The 12,487-nt window shown below is 31.8% G+C and overlaps 1 protein-coding gene and 1 long non-coding RNA gene across 3 annotated transcripts in view; one reads left to right on the top strand and one right to left on the bottom strand.

Moving 5' to 3' along the window:
* The window catches only part of LOC118197587 (somatostatin receptor type 2-like), a 378,592-nt gene extending 374,441 nt beyond the window's left edge, over window positions 1-4,151 (bottom strand). For both annotated transcript variants that reach the window (XM_085815400.1, XM_085815401.1), the window contains exon 1: window positions 3,982-4,151. The gene's annotated coding sequence lies outside the window, so the exon portion shown is untranslated. The remainder of the gene's footprint in view (window positions 1-3,981) is intronic.
* The window catches only part of LOC118185731 (uncharacterized), a 228,531-nt gene that overhangs the window by 199,645 nt on the left and 16,399 nt on the right, over window positions 1-12,487 (top strand). The gene's annotated exons all lie outside the window — the stretch shown is intronic.

Genomic DNA, 12,487 nt, shown 5'->3' with positions numbered 1-12,487 from the left:
TCGTGCTGATTGATACTGATTGTGCTCTTTCGTGCAAAGAAGAACTGCACGAGTATTATTGTGTGAAAAGTTCCAGAACTGTGTGCATTCAGTCAGTCCATTACGAACCTATAGGCAAGTAACAGTATTTTTGCTCATAAATTTAAATTAGGCCATTAAGCTAATTTTTCTATTAGTCATTTCTTGAAGCAAGAATTCGTTACAGATAGGATGCCTTGGCATTTTTTTTTTTTTTTTTTTTTTTTTTTTTTTTTTTTTTTTACTTTCTCACTGCAGCATAGAAAAAAAGAGTATAATAATTTCCATTTCGTTACTGAAAGTTATTTTCGTTGATTTATATTAAGAGACTAATGAAAAAGGCCCAAGTGCCGGAAATCCCCTCTAGCCCACGAAGAAATTCTGTTAACCACTTATTTGTTAAAATCTTTTCTAGTTGGTGTAATAACAAACATATGTTTTTACTTAAACTTCATTATTTTATTTGAAAACTATGAATTGGTATTAATAACTACGAATATGTAATAAAATAATTAATGACTATATAATATTAATGACTATGGATATATACTAATGTATCTATAGTCATTAATAGTATTATATAGTAGTAATGCTCATTTTAAACATTTTTTAAACAATATTCTGCTATGAATATGTATGTAAAAAACTATCTAATTCCACTGAGTAGATTGATGATGATGTAATTCCACTGGTCATTAAATTTGGAAAATTTGCTTCAAAGCTAAATTAAAATAATAAAGTTGTAAATTATGAATATGTAAATATACATGATATATTTAAGTTTGCTGCAGTCATTCACTTCTACGCAAAATTTAATCGTGATTGTTTATGAAATCACAGGAAAGATGTGGTGAATTTAATTAACCTTAATAACTTTAGAATATTAATATTATTCTTGTAGTCGCACAAAAGCATATTTATGTAGCGAAGATTTTGTTAAAATGGATAACTACTCAGAATCAAATCATACGAAAAGATACTACTAAAGCATAATTATCTTCTTGATTCTTTTTGTATTTGACATCATTTGTTTTTGAATTCTGACGTCCTTCTGATATGAATACTACATTTCATTATAAAAAAAAACAGCTTAGATAATGCAGTTCAACAATGCATTTTCCTGACACGCTAAATAGACAGAATAATAAATTTTTTCTAATTACTATAAGCATAATTAGTTACAAAATTCAGTAAGACATCTGCTAATTAGAATGTCTTCATTTCATTACCATTTTATTCTCTTTATATGATAAAGGTACAGCTTCCAGACTAAAAATAGCGTTTAGATATTTTTCTGCGATTCAATACACAAAAAATTACAAGAACTGTCGAATTACAAGTTTAATGAAAACTTTCCGACCAGTACAGTAGTACAATAGACCGTTAAAATACTGAAAAATTATTTATTACCTAATACGTTCTTTTCTTTTTAACTATAGTGTGTTAGGGGAATGCATATATTGCTCATATTCTTCATCGATCAACAACAGTTCTTAGAGTCCCAGCATGAGAACTCTTTTACAATATTTGACGAAGCATCAGGAATTTATATTATATCTATTTTGTTTTGTTAACAAAGGAACAAAAAAAGTGTTATTACTGTTATTTTATGCCTGCCTTTTCTCCTGTAGTATTTTTGTGGAGCTTATTTTAAACATTTTTTAAACAATATTCTGCTTAAAAACTGAACACGGCCTGATTAAGAATAAATGTGTGTTAGAATCCGTAATCAAATTAAGTATCATTGTTTAATTGCATAAATATAAAGTTCAAATAAATATAAGTAATTTATGCAAAAATATATAGAAATTATCTGTCATTATCAATATATGAATCTATAAAAGAAAAAGGAAAAAGGAGGCAAATACTTTAATTTCATTTCGTAAATTACAGCTAACGGTATAACAGACTAAGATGTATGGTGAAAAGGAGTACTAAAGCAATATTTTTGTGCATAATTTGAATGTCAAAGAAAAACAAAGAGTTGACAAACTTAATTTTAAAAGTAAAGGAACGGCTGCATCAATCAAAGATTTATTTGATTATAAATATTATAGATGCTTAACTTGAAGAAATAACACTGATTTTGTGCTAATAAAAAGAAAACATAAAATTTCTTTAACATAAAAGTTCTACGCTTTAAGCTGAATTAGTTAAACGGTTTTTGCAATTTTGACTGGCACCCTGTTCACTCTGAACGCATTTTATTCTGCTTAAAACTCCATTAATTTTGTTTTGGGTATTTTTAAGAATTTTCGATATGTTCACTTTTTGCTATTTAGATTTCTTACCAATATATCATAAGAGATACTTTAGACTACTAGTTTAACAATATAAATTATGTTCTCAGGAGTAAATTTAAAATATCAAATGAAGAAAAATGAAATTAAACTGTTAACAAAAACAGCAGGATGATATAATAATACTCATAAAAGACAAAGAATTCAGTTTCCTTGGGTTGCAGTTATCAGCTAAGCATTAAATGAGTGAGAAATGTTGAAAATATCAGTTTTTGGATTACAAATAAAGATGCCATACAGTGAAACTTTTAAAATTAAGTTTTAAACAAAAGTATAACTTGTGATTTAATGCCCATAAGAAAATTAAAACTAGACGTTAATTTTCCTTTTATTTTCTGGTTATTTTCCTTCTATTTCTGGGCCCACCAGCGGCCGAGCGGTAAAGTCGCTGAACACTGGTAGGTGTTCGGTCCGAGGTTCGAATCCCGCGAACGGGCTGGCTGCATGGGCGTTTTCGTGGTTTTCCCCATGTGTAACGTGTATACGAGCCAGTTTCCCTTAGAAAGTCCTCCACGAAAGGCATCCCTCCCCTTAGGCAGATAGCCCTAGTGTGCTTTGCCATAATTGAATACACCACACCACCTTTTATTTCTGGTTTCAAATAAAAAAAAGCATAACAATTTCCGATAATTTTGTTAAGCAATAGGTGGTTTGAAAATCGTTTGACAAAACTGATAAAGGATGTTCATAACACTTATTGATAAAAGCAGTTCTAAATCAGTTTTTTTAAAGAAAATCTCTTAGTTTATTTACCTGTAGAGTATGGATAAACATTGGAAAAAACCTCAACAAACATAAAATTTATTAACATCTTTTTTTTTTCCTCTCTTAAAATTCATAGTCTTTAATTCGAGAAGCTTTTTTAGGGACAATTAGTCGTTAAATCACACTTAAAACAGATCCATACCAAATTTTCCATATGTAGAGGTATTTTTCGTAAAAAGCCAATAACAATCTCAAATCCCATTTTACTTAATTTAAAAATATTTATGTCATACTGAACTGTATTATATGTACTATATTTGTCACTATATGTGCAGACAAGTAAAATGACTGATTTGAAAGATACGCCAAAAATTTCGGGGTTAAAATTTGCGAAATTATGCTTTGTAATGCAGTACAGTAATTCTCTAATTGAAAAGGAAAGCAAATGAAATTCTGATATATTTATGTAGAAATATCTACATAAAATTACCTTTCAAAAGAGGTATTTGTTATGAATAAATGTGCCTTTTTATTTCCCCTTCCATACATGACTAATTGAACCCTTGTGATTTTTTTTTTTTTTTTTTTTTTTTTTTTTTATCTCCAGATATAATCAGGCGTGCTTCTAAATTTGAAAGAAATGTTTGAAACAAAAAACAATGATTTGTCTGCGAATATTTTCGGAATAACAAATTTTGAATTTGATCTTCATTTGCAGTGTAATATGAGATTAAATTTAAAATAAAAAAAAAAGTTAGCAGATTTTCAGCATTTCGAATGAAAAAAAAAATATTTCACATATTCACAGGATTTCGTAAACTTTTGATGAGTTTGCGTAAATTATAAAATCTATAAAATTTGATAGCGGGGCAGTAATACATTATAATCATCAGTTTAAAACTGCTTAACCGCTTATCAGTAAAATAAACATGTGAACTGGAAAAATGCAATGGCTTACCTTAAACCGCTTCTATTTTAGAATTATCTTTCTTGGCTTTATTCGACGTTCTTAAGCATTATCATTGATTTATTTATTAAATTAGAATATTAATTTTCTCAAGTTAGGTTAGTTTAACTTCGTGATTCATCGCTGAATATTTACGAAGCGATTATTTCATCGTTCTCAATCTCGTGCCGAAGAGGAAACTAGCTTCGACTACGGCAAGTTGCGCTCCCTGGTGGGAACATCCGGAAGCATGCCATTACTTTGTGACAGTCGGCTTCCGATCGTTTGTTGCTGGCATGTGCGGAGGAGTGGGAGGGGGTGTTTTCTCCACGTATTTCGCGCTGGGCAGTGAAAATGGCAGTGCAAAGCATTTCAGTCATGAGCAATGATATAATTTCCTTTGGATTTGCGCGGATATAATTTCAGATCGTTAAAATTACCTCTATAGCAACGATTCTCAACCGGTAGTACGCAAGAGAAAAATAGGTGATCCGCAAAAAACCAAAGTATTTTTAAACATTAAATTCAAAAATTGAAACCCCAACATCCTGATTGAGTTTTTTCTCTAACACTCGTAAATTTATGCGATCTGAGCTTTGTTCAAGAGTGGAGGTAGTACTAGTACTTTGTAGTGGTGGTACTAAAGGTTTTCAATTTTTGTTTCGATGGCACGTGTTAGTCAAAAGGTTGAGAACAACTGTTTTAAAATATAAATGAAACTTCTGATAAAATATACTAAAGAAATGATAATAAAACTGTGTTCCTTATTCTCCTTTTTATTTCAAAAATTACAGCAAAAATTTGGGGTTTAAAGACTTAAAACTTATAGAGACATTAGGTAATTTTGGAAGCAGGAAAGATGAAAAATATGCAACTCCTTCGCCGAGAATCGAACCAATTTTTGTTTAGATGGTACGGGTTAGTCAAAAGGTTGAGAACCGCTACTCTATAGCAAATGCAAGCTATGGTTAGAAATAAAAGTGTGGACTTTAATAATGAAAATCTTTTATATTAATAAGAGTTTTATAGTTAATTAAAATTTGATTGCGCATGAGCAACTAAAACAAAAACTCGTTTGCAAAATTATTGTGTAAATAAGATTAATAAGTAAGATTAATAAATTTTAAAATACTTTTTAAAATTTACTTTTGTTTCGTTTATAGCCACTTGATTCTTAAACGTTGAATGCCATTCTACCATATACTGACATTACGTATACTGAATGTATTCAATGTATGCATATTCAGTGTGTGATATGATTAAAAAAAACTGTGACAAAACGTGTAAAAATAGTATCTGAATTGCATTTTATGCTTCAAAGAACTCACAATTCATATGCTGATACAAAAATTACAGTAATACTAGTTTAATAAGTAAAGCTTTGAAAGAAAAAAAATTTAAGCAATTTAACAGCCATATGTTATTTAGTTAAATTCATATTACTACAAGAATGTAACTTTGGAAGTCGAATTAAGTGACCTAATTTTTAAGCTTCCATACAGTGTTGCCAGATCGTGCGACATTTCGCAAATTTGCCACTTTTGACAGACTTGTACTACTAAAATTTTAGTACTTGCGATTTTGCGAAATTTTTGCTACATCCATCATTCTGTTATGTTACTTGCAACTTCAAAAGTTTTTTAATGTATCTTAAAATGCTTTGATGTTAAAATAATGTATCAATTAAAAAGAAAAAAACTGCTTCAGGGCCTCTCACTTTCCCCCCTCGTCCCCCTGCATTTTATTTTTCGTTCAGTCTCCCCTATTTCTATGATGATAACGAATCGAACAAAAGAACTTGCAGCTTGCGCGCCGTTTATTAAGTATCCAAACAGAAAAAGAAATGAAATTCATTCTCCTGATTTTGTAACATTGCTATGGAAATGTATTAAAAATCAAAGCAACGTCATTTTTATAAATAACAACGCAAATAAATTTAATAGTGAAAGAACAGAACTTTCATAAGTAAACAAAATCTGAAACAAATCGACCACGCAGAATGGAAATAGAATCGAGTACAGTAACTTAGGGAACCAGTAGACAGTAAATTTGTGATGACGTCAGATGTCATGTGAAGATGCATAACTATGACGTCACAAAATCACGTGATTTTTTGCGATTTTTTTTAGCACTCTTTTGCGACTTTAGTTGAAAAATTTCTGCCGACACTGCCCGTATGCTAATACTATTTCACCCAAAACATGGAATCGTAGTTTTCAACTGAATTCAAATTTCGAAAGGTTTAAAAGTACACATACTCACGAAAAAAAAAAAAAAAAAAAAAAAACGAGAGAGTTGCTGATTTGTTAGAAGTGTACAAAATTCATAATATATATTAATTATCTTTTTATACTTAAGCAAAAATGTTTTACTTAAAAGTCACAAAGCTTAATAATAAAAAAAATAGATACGTATATTTATGCTAGAAATTGCTTCACTTTTAGTATTCATCAGGAAAACGAATGATAGGCGTATCGTCTGGATCTATGAGAAACAAATTTAGTATCAGTAATTTTGGGCAGAATTTTTTAATAAAGATAGTTATTTAATGCAGATATTTACTCTTCTCGATAATTTATGTCTCATCCCTAGCGTAAAGTGCTAAATACTGGTAATTAAATCAGGTGTTTGAACGTTTTAATAAGATGACACTTACAGGAAAACAACGAAGTGAATTGATGAAGCTCTTTTATATGAACGGGAATTTGCTGTAGAAGCAGTTTATCAGTGAAATTATGAGCTAAGATGTGGCCGATGGTAAGTAAAATCTATACGTGGTTTGATTTGCTAACATGGAAGTTGAAGAAATTCGATGCACATGTGATATATTGCGATCCGGATGATCGCGTGTTTCTGTTGAAGTTGTTTCGAAAGTGCATAATGCGATTACTGCAGGTCCATTGCATACTGCAAAATGTTTGCTCGCAGTTTGGACATACCACAAACCACAGTCCTTGAGCTTCTGCACTCTGCTCTACGAATATCTCCTTATCGATTCCAATGCCTCCAGATGTTGCAGGCTCCAACCTGGAGCCGAGCAGCAGTTTGTCGACTTTACGAAATGTTTCCTCATCAGATATGACAACGATAGCAAATTACAAGATCTGCGTTCACTGTGCTGATAAAAATCCTTATAATGTGGCACCACCTTTACACGAAGCTAAAGTGATTGTCTGGGGCGGCATCAAAGGCACGTTCGTTCTCGATCCGTTCTTCTTCGTACCTCCACGGGCATGTAAACGGGCTCTATCATAAGTAATCAGTATACAACATTGTTGTTTCGGAATTGTGCAATTCCGGGATTGCAGCAGATAAATGTCGTTAATGACACTGGATGACTGTTTGTTCATACGTCGCCATATGTGTTTGTCAGTTGCTGCAACAGCACTTCGAATATAGAGTTATCTTCAGTATTTTTGTAGTTTCGTGCCCATAGTTATATCCAGAGTTCAATTCGATGGATTTCTTTTTATAAGGGCTTGTTTTAAATCATCACAAACTCGAGGGAATACCTTCAAATAAAAATAACTGAAATTTCGTTTCGATCGGTTAAACGAATGTGTAGAGAAATACTTTTATGACCACCCTTTATGTATAATTCAAAAATTTCTGAACACTTAAATTAGACTATATTCATTGTTTTAACATTTCAGCTGCAGAAATGAACTCAGAAACGTGCCTTTGTCATTATTAAATCCATTACTGCAAAATCTGTTATAAATCTGTGAATAAGCAACATTTATGAAACTATTTTTGTCTTTTAAAAAATTTAAGTCTAAGATCGTTTATCCCATATTCACCAAAAACGTGCTAGAAATAGAAGATGCTTTTGTAGAATGTTTTATTATCACTATAGTTTTATTATCACTATAGAATGTTTCATTATCACTATAGTTGCTGCAACAGCACTTCGAAGATAGAGTTATCTTTAGTATGCACTAAATCTTCGATAAAAATTTGGAAACGAGGAAATGTTAAATAAATGTTATGGAAAATACGTGGCATTTTTTACAGTTATTATTAAGAATTGTGCAACAGAATTCTACTTCCACTAAAACATTATAAGCTTCTTAAAATATCGGCAGCTCTCTTTTGCACTAAATCTTCGATAAAAATTTGGAAACGCGGAAATGTTAAATAAAAGTTGTTCAGTTTTTTCACTATACATGTGTATTTGCATTTGTAAAACTAGCTTCGTTACTTAAGAAGAAAGAAAAAATATCAAAGAGCTATTTCCTTTTTTGAATTTCTGCGCATAAAAAAGAAAAAGCAGATTTTAAAAACAATAAGCAGATTCTATATACTTATAAAATTATTATTTCTTTCCAATACAAGAAAGTGCGATACGTAACATTACAGCGCCTTACTATGCACAAATTCGAGTATTTTTATAAAACGCAGAATACTTGATAAGGATGAAGAAGGGGACTATAGGTACCCGAATTTTGACGTAATTTTGTTTTGAAATTAAAAAAGCAGTTTTCATAAATGTGCGGGTTCTTATATGCCGTGGAATCGTTGTGTAGATCAAATTTTCATCCACTTTCATATTTAGAGTAACAAAGTAAATTCCACGTGCACTGAAAGTTTGAGAGAAATATTAGTATTACAGTATTAACTTTTTATACTTTTAAATTTCTATGATAATCTTATTTAACCAACAAAATGTAAAATAAATGTTATAAATTATCCTGTGACTGTAGTCTCTTCGAGAGATCGTTTGAAAGCTGACAATGATTAGAAACCTAGGATGGTAATAACACGTTTTATGTATTTATTCAATGAATGGCAATCATACAAATTACAAAGTGTTCTAACAAGTTTACTGATATGTTTCCTGTCATTATATAAGGTATTTCTCCCACTTCCCTAGCGTGCCTTCGTGGTGTAACGGTAGCACTCTGGGCCGGTATTCCAGAGGTCCGTGGAATACGGGCCCAGCGGTTAGCAACCGCCTTCGCCGGGAATACCGGTTAGCAACAGGTATTCCCGGCGAAGGCGGTTGCTAATATTTCAATTTCTCCGGCTTCCAAAAAGACTTAATGACTCTACAAGTGGCGCCCGAACTAAAAGGGTTGTGAATGATGATTCTCCGCAACCAGGATTTTGCGATTAGGTCCCCTAAAACCCCTAGTCGCCCTTTAAAAAGGGGAGTATATAAGGTATTTCTCCCACTTTCCTAGCGTGCGTTCGTGGTGTAACGGTAGCACGCTGAGCCGGTATTCTAGAGGTCCGTGGTTCGATTTAGGCGAAGGTGGTTCCTAATTTTTCATCTCGTCTTTCTCCAAATAATCCTAATGTCTCTATAATTATACGTCGTCTGATTCTGCTGTACCACACTGGGCGCGTGGAGTTATATAACTGCATAACATATAAATTTCAAATTACTTGACATAAATTTAAAATTAACTGATGGTATCACATAAATCCATAATTACCAAAGAACCTGTATTTAGCAGGTCTCTATCAACAAAGTCTCTATTAACCGAGCCGGCAATCAATTTAAAGAATGTGGTTGTAAAATGTAGCAATGAAAGAAAAGGTACTGGCATGAGTGGAGCAGAATAAATGAAATCTATCATTGGTCGTGCAAGTGTAGTAAAGGTGTAGCACGCTAAACTCTCAGCATTAGCTGTTAAGTTCTGCCCCTATTTTGATGGAGAACATCCCGTGGTCGGTATGAGAGTCTCCCTTTTCTCTTACACTATAACCAAACCCCACGAAAGGACTTTTCTTCTCCGCGTATTATGACTGGCCCATGCCTCAAAGACACCAACAAACATCCATACTGTCTCCGGAATTCGAAATCTAGCCCATGATAAAGAAGCAAAACTATAATATATAACCACTACGCCGATCAGGAAGACAAGAAAATGAAATACATTTAAATAAAAACAGTAACATTTGTGATTCCTGCAATTTTTACCTCTCTTAACGGTGGTGGGTTCATTTAATGGTCTTAGTATTATCATTTCAAAAGATTTGTTTTTGTGTGTATTAAAAATGAAAGTAACAGTAACAGTCAACAACTGAGGATGAATTTGAAGGCATGTTTCAAGGGATAAAGAATGTGAAGACTTTGCTTAAGAGAATATTTCGGGATGGATAAATGTAGAAAACAATGAACCAAGGTTTAAAATTTTGAGTAAAAAATTAAATCAGTAACTTCATACCCAAAGAGCAATCAAAACTGTAAGAGAAGAGAGTGGTGCTTAAAATGCTTGTTTCAACTAAATGATATGACGCACTTTCATTTAGAACCTTGGCAGAACCTCGGTTATTCGAGGTTATTGGGATCATAAATGCCTACAAAAATTGAAAAATATAATCGGTTAATATAGTACAAATTTAAAATTACGTTAATATTTCGTTCGAGAAGGTTTCCTGCTATTGTTTACTTGGAATTCAAAAAATGAATGCATAAATATTATCGTTCGCATTTTATACCTTTCATCAGAAAATATAAATATTTCCTTCAATTAAACAAATAATCATACAAGATTTTATTTCGTGACAAAACACAAAAGAAAGACCTAGAATAAACAAACCCATTAAAATTATCTCAAACTGAGAAAAATCGTCAAATTAAATATATATATATAAATCTGTTCCTTTTCGTATGATAATCCTATAATTATGCTCAAAGTCGTACTCTCACATCACATTTTGATCAACACAAAATCCATATGAGAAGCATCAGGACGCTCCTGTAAATATTAAACAGCTATCTTTAAGGTTTCAGAAAGGTTAATTTACACCTTTCCATTATCATCTTAAATTCTGAAAATGTTAGACTTTAAAGAATTTATTATACTTCAAAATATTTATTTGCTAAACTATTCGTTAGTATACGATTAAAATGTCAATTGTGTTTGTTGTGAAAAATAATATCTTTAAATAGTTGCATTGATCGCAAGGTATTCATATCCTGAAAACGAAATCTCCCCCATAAAACCGATTTATTGTTCCAAATTTGACGCTTATGCCTACTTAAATATAAAGTATCGCAATGTATGCTAGCTAATGGTTTTCCCAAATTTTGTGGAATATATACGATAGGAGACGAATCAGAATTCCTAGTATTAATTTTGTGTCTTTTTTTCCGAGATCGGAAAATACCTTAAATAGCATAGCCAGTCATAGCATAGTAAACGAGAACTTATTTTAAACCGTAATTAAGGAGACACAATTACTTTTACTTAGCGTCGCTTTTATAATAAAAAGTTGAATAAAGTTTGGTTCTTTACTCCCCTCCCCCTCCTTTATTTATATTTAAAATTCGGAACAATTTGATGTTTCACAGCGAAATTTATCAACTGCAAATGGTTTTGAAGAAAATAGTAGAATTCAAGACGGAATTGTGTAGAAGAGTTATGCGGGAATCGAGCCTTTGCAACAAGTGTAGCCTTCCTTGACAATCCACCTGTAGACCTCTACTCCCTAAGGGTTTCCTTCATTCTCATACTGCGATTAGATTATAACTTTGATTTTTATAACATTATATGATAGCAGTTTTAGTGGATAAATTCCATTAGCAAGTGATATCACTAATATTTTAGCATTCTTCAACGAATATAGTCACTTTCCTCACTGTGGCTTTTAAAACAATGCGCTAATAAGAACTGTGTATTTTATGTCATTATCCGAAAGTAGACGAATTCCATTTACAATTGATTTAACTAAGCTGTTTAACTCTGACATAAAGGATTATCAGTTTAAAAAGAAATTAGATCACTTTTCTCAAAGTGGCTTTTCCAAACCAGTGAAGTGAATGTTACGATCTCCCGGCAGAAGATGATATATTAATTGGAAGTAAAAGCAAACCATGTAATTCCGTAATTAATAAATCATAGCCACTTACGAAATGCAGACACAGGCATACACGGAAAAGCCCCGTGGAGAACAAACAGCATATGCGCAATAGAAAGGCAATATTAATGAATACTGCGTTTGCGTGATGCTAAATGCGTGCGGGAATAAAATGCGGAAGAAGAAATTTTCCCTTAATTGTTATTTTGTATACATAATTTTTTATGTTATTTTACCATGAATTTCTAAGCTTGCTTACTTTTTCCGGCCGGATGTGAGCACTAAAGATATTGATTTTTCGTTTCATAAAATATTGGTCCAGTTTTAAATGAAACACTCTGCAGAGGAATATTTCGAAAAACCCTACAGCATAACAACAATAAAATGTTTTAGGAAAATGTTCTTCATTAAAGCAAAAGCTTTTATGTAAACCTAGTGAGCTTTCTGAACAAGATGAATTAATTAATTATTTTCCCCATATCGGAAATGACTATACATCCCACAGCAGATATCACTACAAACCGTGGTAAGAGAAAATATATTATTGAAAAGGAATACCAGTATCATTGAAACGGTTAGGTTACTTTTCTTAATATGGCAATGCATCCAAGTAGCTCTAATAATCTGCTTCAGTCCCGTGATTTGTTTGGTTAGATTATATTACTACTTTCTTGTACGAAGTAAAGGAAGTATTGTAATTGCGAAAAAT

The sequence above is a fragment of the Stegodyphus dumicola genome, chromosome 4, assembly GCF_044657685.1.
Source record: "Stegodyphus dumicola isolate Sdum_Otavi_A_Nest chromosome 4, ASM4465768v1".
Lineage (NCBI taxonomy): Eukaryota > Metazoa > Arthropoda > Arachnida > Araneae > Eresidae > Stegodyphus > Stegodyphus dumicola.
Note: the sequence above shows the minus strand (reverse complement) of the source record. Positions and strands in the feature narration are given on the sequence as shown.